This window comes from Lissotriton helveticus, chromosome 3_1 (assembly GCF_964261635.1).
Source record: "Lissotriton helveticus chromosome 3_1, aLisHel1.1, whole genome shotgun sequence".
In the NCBI taxonomy this organism is placed as follows: domain Eukaryota; kingdom Metazoa; phylum Chordata; class Amphibia; order Caudata; family Salamandridae; genus Lissotriton; species Lissotriton helveticus.
Genome location: NC_136061.1, coordinates 1,058,154,004 through 1,058,166,250, shown reverse-complemented (window position 1 = coordinate 1,058,166,250; position 12,247 = coordinate 1,058,154,004).

The window sequence follows — 12,247 nt, the reverse complement described above, 5'->3', positions numbered from 1 at the left end:
TAACACATTTTTATACATTTACATAACATGCAGAAAATATTGTATTACATTGGTAGGTACAGATGTCAGATTGCTAACCTTATCATATCTCTAATACAAAGATATTCCTATCCGAATCTAAACATACCTTATTCAAAATAATCACAATAGCATTAACTTTTCTGCGTATCCATATTTGAGCCTACGGCTAGGTCAATAACTGGCACCAGATCCTTATCAAATTATGCCCGCCCTCCAGCCGGAGTGCGCAGGCACAGAGAGCCCGTTCTCCGTGAGGGTACTTCCCCCAGGTCGCACCCATACGCCCTTATGCCCGCCCTCCAACCGGAGTGTGCATGCGCAGAGGGCCCGTTCAGCAAAAGGGTGCTTCCCCCCCAGGGCACCCCCCGTACCCCCTGTTGATAATCTTCATAAGGGGCCTTTGCAGTTATGCGCCGTTTACTTGCGCCATTGTGCACGTGCGGGGTGGCCAACCAGCCTACTGGAAAGCATAAATCCCACTCCCCCACATCCATCCAGCCAACCGGCTGTAACTGCCCCTGGAGTACTATGAGAAACCACTTGTCCCTCCCCCTTGGGCGACCCCATTCAAGAATGGCACCGCCCTCTAAGGACCTTACATTTACTGCTCACTAATCATGACCTTACCACTACAGGCCCCCCCAAAAGCTCACTGAAAGGTCATGCCCTGTCCCGATACACAACTAACCAGGCCAGAAGATCACCCATGAAGATTTCATTTCATGCCCTTGGTAATTTGGACAAATGGTTGCTGTCTTTTTAAGAAGGACTACTCCCCTCAGATGCACCCATGGGCGATAGTCTACAGTGTAGAGCCCTAGATAGCCTCAACAAATTTGTTAATAATCCTTTCACCGAGTGGGTCAATGCCCCCACAGACTCACCCCCCTACCATTGGAATCCCTGCACTATCTGTGAACAGACCAGGGTGTACCCCGGGCATAGACATGCCAACCAATCCACTTTAGTGATTAGTGTTTTGACCCGAGCCCCTTCCACGCAGGCGTACCAAATCATTCCCCCCTCCTCCAAGTGCAGGATAATAATGCTAGGGCTGGCTGACTGAGAGGAGATTCACATACCATCCCGGAACCACTAAGTGGCCTCAATTAACAGCATGATTCGCCCGAGAGACACGTTGCCCTAGACAATGATACTCATTGCTGCTGCAACTGCACCCATCTCAAAAGGGGTTGGTGCCCTATTGGAATAATTGACTGACTCCTGAAATTGTAACATTTGGAAGACTACATAGGGAGTGCCCCACAGGCCCCAAGCTCTCCCATAAACCTAGCCATGGAATGCGCGAACAACCTACACTTGACCACTATGTTCTGGGATAGGCTCCGCATAGGCTTCTCCCTCTACTCCGGAGCATCCCAACACCGCGCAGTGTCCATTAAGATGGCACCTGCGTGCAAAAGCACCGTAGTGGCAGAATACGTTTTCAAGACAGGGGTGCTGAGGTGTTGCATCTGCCCGTTACCCCTGGGTTTGGTCAAGCTGGCAAGACCTAAACCTGTAAAGCAGCGTACTGTTACAATACCCCAGCTGACTCAACATATGATTATCATACCTATACCTGACTAATACAGTGCATGGGCCGCACCATCTCACCCATGCTTGCTGGCACTTCTTGAGCCCTTGAATTGATTGACCATCACACTTGATGCTGTTGCTTGCCACTCACGTTCCAGATATTCCGGTCCCATTGCCTGTCCACCTCTTGCAATCATTGCGGTGTGGAGCACTTCCCAGGTATCACAGTCATGGATCCAGCCATACATAAATGAAAATCAAACACAAATGATTAGTGCTTTAAGCCTTTGGATAAAAGATACAGTTTACATGCCGGCCCTATCAGCTACTTCATGAGAATGTACCCCCTTTACACCCACACCCCCCAGCCCAGGGGGCTTAGATACTGTGTGACACAACATGGACATCTACTGTGTCGGCAAATGGATGCATCGATACTGCGTGACACTAAACCTGTATCCAGTGCAAAGATTTACGTGCCAATGGTGTACAGGTACTGTGTGACAACATAGGCATCCAAATGCACCAAATGTGCACAAGCCCCAAGGGGAATAGGTATAGTGCAACACAACACAGGAATAGAATGCTTAATTATACAGGCCCAAGGACATCGGTAACGTGTGACCCCACACGGACATCTCACTGCATAAGTGTTCAGGCACAAGGGTGCAGAGATGCTACGTGACAAACCACAGGCATATAATGCTTCATTGTACAGGCAAAGATGTGTACCGGTACCATGTGATGCCACACGGACATCCAATGCACAGGTACTCAGGCACCTATGTGCAGAGGCATTGTGTGACATATTACATTATTGTGCATACATATATGAGCACAAGGGTGCATAGGTACAATGTTACAAACCACCGGCATCTAATGCATACGTGTATAAGCGCACCGGTGACATCACAAGCTTCTAAAGCATACGTGTACCTGCAATGGCTACCTAGATGCTTTTGACACAGACCCCTAATTTATATGTGTAACCGCACACGCGAGAAGAAGTATTCTTGCAGGTGTGACAACAAGGCCTGGGACGTACTGATTTGACATCATAATTGCTGATAATGTACCTGAGTGACCTCGCCAAGGCCAGTACCTCGCAGGACTGCCTCAAAACCTCTGAATAAATTGCTGTGATATGCTAAGCGTAACTCCCTCAGTAAGTAATACCACCAAATGTGGAATGATAATTTGAGCGAGCCAATCTGGCTGTCATAGATCCTTAGCAAGCGAGGAGGTGTTCGCTTCAGCAAGGGTTAAATTCATGGAGCAACCATCACAGTAAACAGTAATATGCTGAATATAAACCTTGTGTGTCTCGTGAACCGGCCCAAACTCGATTTAACCGTGAATGTTCCTTGGCCTGCAACGGCTGGCTGACCCGAAACCGGGATTCTAACTTACATTGAAATCAGACATTTTATTGTGATAGTCCAGCATAGCATCAGTTATATTACATAAAGAACATTGAAATCAGATTTTCAATGAAAGCGCCTAGTAAAGCACAAATTATATTACCATCAGACTTTTAACTGAGAGCACTTAGCATCGCGCCAATTGTATTATATGAGGGACATTGAAATTAGGGTTACAGTGGGCGTGCTTAGTATAGCACCTGTTGCATTACATGAGGACCCCTTCATATATTTCTGCCGGATATTAAAGGATTTGCCCAGCATCACCTGCGTTCTAGGTCCTTGATATGACCCGAGAAATGAAACCTTTGAAAGGGAAGGTCGAATGCCGGCTCCCATCTTGGATCCCTATTAGGAGAGCTGCAGACAAAATGAAATGCCCATGGCTAAACGCCCCCCCTTGACCAATGAGAAGGAAATGCAATTGACTAACTCCTTTATAGAACGGGCTAATATTTACAGATACCATGTGCGTGCCCCACTAATTAAAGAATGGATCCGGTGCAAAGTTGAGTGTAATAGCGCATTCATGGTTATTTAAAGAATGCTGAAGCTAAAACGTTTGGTCAAAATTCAAGGAGAATCTACACAGAATGGGTTACCTAGTGCATGCCTTTTCAGTGCACCTATTAAATTCCAACCCACTATCGCGTGCATGGGGAGGGGCCCTCCCCGTGTGACCATTTTATTATCTCCAGATCTAAAACAAAGTCCATTGCACATGACTGTTCATGCAAAGCTCGTGAGTGATATGCCCTGTGCCCCTTTAACTAGCAACTCGCAATTATCTTTGCCCCTTTGCTTCTGTCTAACCAAGGCTCTCGGTAATAATGATGACTGCTCAGGAGCTTAGAGGAAAGACAAACAGGCAGGCCTGGCTACTGTGTTAATAAGGCCTTCGGAGCCTAGAGAAAACACTTGTGGCAAACCCGGTGAACTCCTTCCTTTGACTATGTGATATATGCGAACACGTAGGTGTAATAACCATATTCAAAAGACAGATTACTCCTGTAGGAAGGAGGTGTAGGTAAGTACCTATATAAGGCTGGACATTTCTCTAACCCCACTAGTTGCAGCTCTTTCATGCATTTAAATTATTAACATCGGGCTTTCCTTTAACTGGATAGCTACACTTGTAAAGCAACTCCGAAATCCCTCTTACAATAGCATTTGGGGTAACCAATGTATTTACTGCGCTATAGACAACGCTACCCACAAGCTCTGCAAATATTCTAATCTCCCATGTCTCCACTTGTATGGGGATGGGAGAGCATTAGTCAGTATTGCTTTTTTGCAAATGGATTGTGCCATAACTTGCGGACAATGCTCGATATATCAGTGAACATTAGCATATCTTGAGGGCAGATGAAGTCCCAATTCGAAAAAGGTCTCACCCCACCCTGAACTAGTTTATCAATGTAGAGATTCATTAAGTGTCAACATGCAAGCCTGTGCTACACAAATATTGAAAACCAAACAGGCCTGCGATGAACACTCCCGCTACTTTCCCAGTTGATGGTGAAAACCAGCGACTTGACTAAAGCGGAAGTGCTGGGGATTAGTAAATATATTACTAACTGTAATTCATTAATGCGTCTGGTTCGCATTGACTGCTCTCGACGCAATTACTTACTGCAGTAGCGCAATAAACTGGGCTTAACAGAAAAACAAATACCAGTAAGCTATAGACAAGAAAATGAGATGCCCTCAAAGCAGACAAGCGGTGGTTGAGAGTGGCGCACTGTTTTTGCAATCGCTACTCCGCTTGTTAGTGTCAATAGGCTGAACAGATATAAACATGTTTGGTTGCTACAGTATTTTTTTATTAAGAAGCAAGTCTGTCCTTCCATTGCCTGGGATGCATGTGGCCATTTTCCTTCAAACTAGAGCCCTAAAATGCCTTCCGGTGAGTTATTCAAAATATGAGGAAATTATTAACCCAAATCTGAATTCCAGTTGGTCTGAATTTAGCCCCAGACTGAAACTGCAGCCACCCCATATTCGGTGCTACAGGAAGAGAATCAGGTAACAAGGAAAATGTCAGACAAGTAAACAGTCTCATTAAGTTTTGCAAAAAGGTGTTATGCCCTATTTAGGAATATTTATAAATAATAAATGCACATATTCTAAACCAGCATAGCTAAACAAAAAGCATTTACACTATAAACCAAGGCAGAACCATCAATGAGCAGCAAATCTTGCTGCCTATGAACAGCTTCTGAAAATAACTATTCAGCTTAATTAATTCTTAGACTAAGCTGTTACAATACACCACCTATCATTAGTCACACATCACCGAACAGAGAGCAGACACAACCATACCACAAACTGTTTATCGATGTCTTCAATGGCTGCCCCAGAAAACGTTCCCCTACACGCTAGGATGAAGCTCCACACGCTTGTGAGCTTGCGCTCTTTACCGCGCCTGCACGCTAATCATGTACCTTCAATGGCTGCCCCGGCAAACTCTCCCCTTCGCGTTATGACCAATCGCTTGTGAACTTTCATGCCGCCAACCCAACGCCTGCTGTTAATAGAGGCTCGACAAGAGTGCTGCTTTCTCAGACAGAAAGCGCCCCACCCATTCAGTCAGTCCTGAGCTCCCAAACACGCACACAGCTTAGTCGGCTCTGCCACAAGTGAGTGAGAGCAACCAGCGATGTACTCGGCTGGCGCACGTAGCAAAAATTGCTCGACTTCCTCAAACAGCTGATCCCCCGACTAGTGCCCCGTGCACGCTGCTTGCATCAATGCACAGTGTCACAGCTGAAAACTCCACTAGTGCCTCATACGCGCTGCTCGCATACATGCACCGTTTAAAAAAAGGGGCCAAGTAACACCCGCTAATCACTCATGTTCAGTGGCTGACCCAGCGAACTCCCTGCGCTTATATATATTCAGGGCTTGTCTACCTGCTGGCCGTGTGACAAAAAATGCCCAAATCCGATACCAGCAGATACCAGCTCCGTGCTCCTCGCTCGCTGCAGCCGAGGAATCCTTCACTACGCTGACTACGTCGCTCCTCGCCTGTGATGCACGCCGATCCAACAGCTCCCATAAGGCTCCACGAGGCTGCTTGAGCACTTTTCTAAGCAACCTGTAATGAAAAGAAAAGAAATTAAATAGACAGCCTCCTAGCGAGGCTGGTATCGCATATGGCGGGCTGGGGAGCGGAGAGCAAAGAGGCAGACTCTCCCGCTCCCCAGCCTTTTATTATCCCCCATACACTAGGCCAGGCCGGTTCTATCCGGCCTAGCATTGTAATCACTTCCGGGGCACACACCAGAAACACCGACCAATGGTAGGCGGTCCTGTCCTGTCGCATCATCATTATGCACGACTGGCCCGCCCCTGTTTGGTCACTGGGGGCCGGCACGACCGCCATACCGCCGGCCCCGCCTCTCTATATTATGCAAAGAGTTCACTAGTGCGTTCATTCATTGATTCATCATTGGCATTCCTGATTGATTCGATTAGATTGATTCAGAGACCGCATCCACCATGGCCCGCATCGGGCAGACGGCCCGCAAACCCACCGGCGGCAGAGCCTGAGGAAATCCGATTACAGTTTTCCGCGAATTTTGGCGGGAGACTTGTACTCTGCCCGGAGTTCTCCCGGATTGACCGCTCCCGCCGTTGCCCGTGCTGGACATACAGCCTACCTGTGAGTCGCCGCTGGATTACCAGGGGTCAGCAAAACAGTGAGTACTTGCTTCACTTGTATTGGTGATTTTACATCATTTGATTCTGTGCTTTTGACCTGGTAAACGCTGTGATATTCACTTGCATCACTTGCACTGTTGATTTTGCATCATTTGTTTGTGTGCTTCTGAACTGGTAAATGCTGTGATATTCTCTTGCATCGCTTGCATTGGCTATTTTGCACCATCTGATTTTGTGATTTTACATCATTTGATTTTGTGATACTCTGGATCTTGCGATTCTCCCAGCAAACTGATTGTGATATTCTTCTCAGCAAAGCTGAGTGTTACTGAGTGATCCTCCCCTCCCCTTTGCTTGATGGGTGTGATATCAGGGGAGACTCGCACTTTGACCCACTCTGCCCTCTCTCCCCGCTCCTCCTGGGTGCTGGGCCTGCGTCTCCCGGCTTGACCGGGGCCAGGCTGCGCACCGCGGTGGACAGGGGTTGAGAGTCCATACCCTGTGCGACTGAACCCCAAAGCTGGGCCTTCGTCCTCTGGCTTTCCTGGAGCAAGGCTGCGCTGATTGTGACGGAACCTCAGGGAAAGGGCCTTCATAAAACGCTACGGCCAGGTATAGGATCGGGCCGGCTAAAGGGGCAGCGACCGTAACAGCAGCAGCTGAGCTATTGTATCTGTAGAAGCCCCTGAGCTATTACATTATGTATGCCCAAGGAGCTCCACACCACCCCCACCAAGCAGCATCAACCATGGATGCAGACATCAGGGCTCATTCCAGCAACACCGAAGGCAACATATAACAACTGCAACCTCAAACCGCTTTCTGGTTCTCCAACATTCCCAGGACTGCGACGCCCAACTTCAGGACCACGAGGAAAATGAACCCAAGATCTCTTCAGGTCCCACAAAGCGACTACGGATCCCTACCATCATCCTGAAGAACTTAGCCACACACAAGGTCCTCATGGAGCTATTGGAGGAACACTGCACCTCCTCCTTCACAATCAAGCCCAGGCAGGACCATGCCAAGATCATGCTCACCACACCAGATGACTACAGGAGTGTGACCAGCATTCTTACAGAACAGAAAATGGAGTACCACACCTTTTCATTGACCACTACAAAAGCCCAGTGCTTTGTAATACGGGGACTCCCAGCAAACGCATCCCTTGGACACATCACTCACGACTTATCGGAACTTGGTCTTCCAGTCAAAAATATAACACAGATTGCCTCTCCAGTGGACAAGAACAAGAAATTTCCCCTCTTTGTTGTAACCCTGTCGGCAAGCCATGATGGGAATCCAGCAGATCTCTCAGCAGTCATACGGCCCTGCAGCTGCACCGTCACCACAGAAGCACCAAAAGGGAAACGAGGACCGGTCATGAGCTACAACTGCCGGCGCAGAAGCAACAAAACCCAAACAGGACAGCCCACCACCAACAACTGCCCCAGCACCATCGAGTGAAAAAGGATAAGCCCTCAACTGGCAGGAACTCATCACGAAGATTGCAAAAACAGTTGCAGACATGAACATCCACCCTGTGGTAACAATGGTGGCGATTCTCATCGCTGGACTTTTCCACGGTGAAGAGAACACCCGCCATGGCAGCAAAATCTAAAGGAAACTCCCTCTTCTTGATGTGGAATGCTAACAGCATTCAGAAGAAAACAGCAGAACTCCTGCACCTGATGGAAACCATGGATGTGAGTATATCGCTTATCTCTGAGACCCATCTCTAAGGAAGCCAGAAGCTCAACTAAGCAAACCACAGGGTGTACCTCGCAGATCGCACCACCGGAGCCAAGGGCAGAGGAACAGCGGTGATTGTCAGCACAAAAGTGAAGCACCACGAGATCTCACTATCATCAGTGGGGAGTATTGAAGCAACCGGCGTACAGATCCAGACACCTGCAGGCCCCCTATGGCTGATTGCCGCCTACTCACCCCCAGGCAAGCTAAGCCCAAAGGACTTGGATGCTTTATTGGACTCCAGCTTCCCCACATTAATTGGAGGCGACCTTAATGCCAAGCACCAGTGCTGGAACTCTCGCACTGTAAACAGCAAAGGACAAGCACTTCTTGCCCACTCAACGAAGGAGGACATTGTAGTGGCCGGCCCAACTCAACCACCACACTTGCCAGGCTCTGCACTGCATTAACCGGACGTTCTGGACATCATCGTCATGAAGAATATTTCCCAGTCTATGGAGCTGTAAACCTTAACAGTGCTGATGTCCGACCACAACCCAGTGTTGATCACAATTGGAGACGTGCTCTAAGACTTGCAACAGGACACCAGGCACATCTACAAGAAGGCAGACTGGAGCCTGTACAAGAGAAGTCTTGAAGAGACACTGGTCCCAGGTCCCCTACGCTGCATTGAAGACATTGACCAGGTGGTTCACTACTTCACAGCTGCAGTCCACACTGCTATTGAGCGCAGCGTTCCCGAGCAGAAACTCCAACGCTGCTTTATCTACGACCTCCCGAAGGGCATCAAGCAGTCGATAGCTGACAAGAACAGAGACCGGAGAGAGTGGCAAAGGAATCACACCCCGACCTATTGAAGAAATACAATGAGCTGACAAGACAACTGAAGATGCAAATAAGCCAGCACAGAGGTGAAAAATGGGAAGCAGCTACGGCTATCTTGAAGGACTCGGACAACTCCCTCTGGAGAATGACCCGACGCCTGACTGGGAAGCAGGAACCAAACCCACTGATACAAGGGAAGACTCACTTGGCATGCAGCAACAGGGACAAGGCCGAGGTCTTCACTGACAGATTGGAGGCATCCTTCAGGCCTAACCAGGCAAGCAAACTGGCAGCAGAAGTCCAGCAAGAGGTGGCTAAGCACCACCGGGAGCACCCACCAGAAACAGAAGCTGCAAACATTGAGGAATGCTCAAAGGGGAAAATCTGGCCCTGGCAAAGACACTGAAAAACTGCAAGGCACCAGGAAAGGACAGAATAGCCAACCAAGCCATCAAGATGCTCCCAGAGGCCGCAGTAGATCATCTTGCAGAAATATTCTACGCGTGTATGCAGCACCAGTGTTTCCCCAAAGCCTGAAAGAAGCAAGAGTCATCATATTCCTCAGGGCTGGGAAACCACTATGAGATCCTGCAAATTACCGCCCCATAAGCCTGCTATCTGGCCTATCAAAGCTCTTCGAAAAAGTTATCCTTGCCCGTCTCGTGGACTTTGCGACAAGCGAAAACCTCCTCGCCAAAGAACAGTTTGGGTTCTGGAAAGACTACTCAACCAATCACCAACTCTTCAGAGTTGTGAACATCATTAGCCATGGATTCAACATCAACAGGTCTACTGGAGTAGTCTTTCTGGATGTAGCCAAAGCAATCGACCGAGTATGGCATGAGGGACTGCTTTACAAAATTATCAAGCTCAAGTTTCCAAGCTACCTGGTTAAGCTGCTCTCTAGCTACTTGTCAAAACGGACCTTTCACGTGGCGGTACGAAAAGAATGATCAACGCCACGCCCAAGTCTGGCTGGAGTGCCTCAGGGATCAATCCTAGGACCATTCCTCTTTAACATATTCACAAACGACATCCCCACGGACCTAAAGAAGATTGTTCTTGCCCCTTACGCTGATGACGTTGCAGTTCCTTCCCAATTCTTCAGCGACAAAGAAGTGGCTAAGAACCTTGAGACATCCCTCTACAGACTCTCCGAATGGTACAGCGGCTGGCAGATCACCCTGAACACAAGCAAAACCACAGCAACATTATTCACCAGGAAGCTGATCAGGAAACCTCCACAGATCCTCCTCAATGGGGAAGAGATCAAATGGGAAAACAGCAGCTCCTACCTTGGGGTGACTCTGGACTCTAAACTCAGCTGGAGAAACCACATAGAGAAGACTTGCCAGAAAGCAGCAGCAAAACTGGCTGCATTATACCCACTCCTGAAGACCAAGTCGATGCCCATGCAGAGCAAGGTGCGAGGAATAACTGCAATAATTTGACCAACTATGACATACGCTTCACCAGTTTGGAGTGGCTGCCGCTCGCAGCATAGGAGATACCTACAGAGACTACAGAGCAAGACCTTACGGATTGCAGCAGGTGCTCCTATCTTCACTAGAACAGCACCTCCACAGAGACTTAGGCGTTGAGATGTTGAACAACCATCTCCGCAAGCTCAACAGGACATTTTACAAAGGATTGGATCAAAAAGAAAACCCACTGATCAGGAAACTTGCAGACATTTCAACAAACCCTTTTGACCGGTATCCGTGGCCCATCGAAGTGCTAACCTTGTGAAACTGAAACAGTAACACAGCATCCAAAAACCCATCACTGCCTGTAAGCAACTGCCTCGGCAGGCATCCAAAACGAATCACTGCCAGATGGCAACCACCCCGGCAGGCACCGAAAACTCAACACTGTCAGAAGGCAACCGCCGCGGCAGCCATCAAAACTCATCACCATCAGAAGACATCTGACAGACCAAAACAAGACTCTGCAATACAACTTGCTGACACTTCTGCAAAACCCAATTGACCGCAACCCGCGGCCTATCACAGCGCTGACCTTGTGATCCAACCTCAACTGTGACAAAGCGTCACACTTCAATAAGACAACCTAAACAGCGACTAAAAAACTCAAAATGAATGTGAAGTAATGAGGCTATCGCCTCGGTATCCAAAAACTCACCACTGTCAGAAGGCATCTGACAGACGAAAACAAGACACAGCGCAGTGCGTTCATTCATTTGTCAGTGGAATCAAGACTTGACTGAAATGATGCAATATCTGGCATTGTGGGCTTGATTTGTGTGCTTGTTTCTGTTAATTTACTCTCCATTGCCTCCACCGAAAAACCTGCTGTGGTAATATGCTTCCTAATAGTCTCAAGGGTGGTTTCTGTGGTCTTTGTCACTTGTGTCAGCGGGCTGTATTTTTGACCGACTGTCTCTGTACACAACAGTTGCCTGGCTTGTCAGTTGGACGACATTTGTTTCCACTTTTTAATGGTTTCTAAATCTTCTATATACAATAGAGTGCAGCTTTTGAATGGAGGCCCCTGGAAAGCACTGTTCGACCCTATTCCTGTCCCAGAGTTATGGTGGCCTCCTGCGCCAATTCCAGTTCCTCATCTCTTACCAGTATGCATTTGCAGTTGTCAGCATGCATGATTTGTGCCAACACTAATATCTTTTAATCATACGGTGGGCACACGTTCTACTGGGCGGTGCACATCTACCCACTAACACCTGGGTTGGTCGAAGCAGGGATTTATACTCGGGTGCTAAGAAGTCCCCAGACACCTCTCAATGCATTGTGTTCTGCACGATCACTCATTCAACAAGGATGTCTAGATTGTGGCTACCTATCTGGCTCAGACTTATGTACAAAAGTGTCTCGCAGTCATCTAAAGGTTTTTGGATGGCTACTTCTGCAAAGTCGTTCCTCTGAAATGTAAGTTAATAGTAGGATGCGGAAGCAGTGTGGACGAGCACATCCCCATCCATGAAGTGGTTCTGCCCCTCTCTGGACTCCTTGCGCTGTCCCTGTGGAGAGTGTGTCTGTCGGGCGCCAAGTGTCTTGTAAGAGGGTGGGTTCCCCTGCTCACTTCAG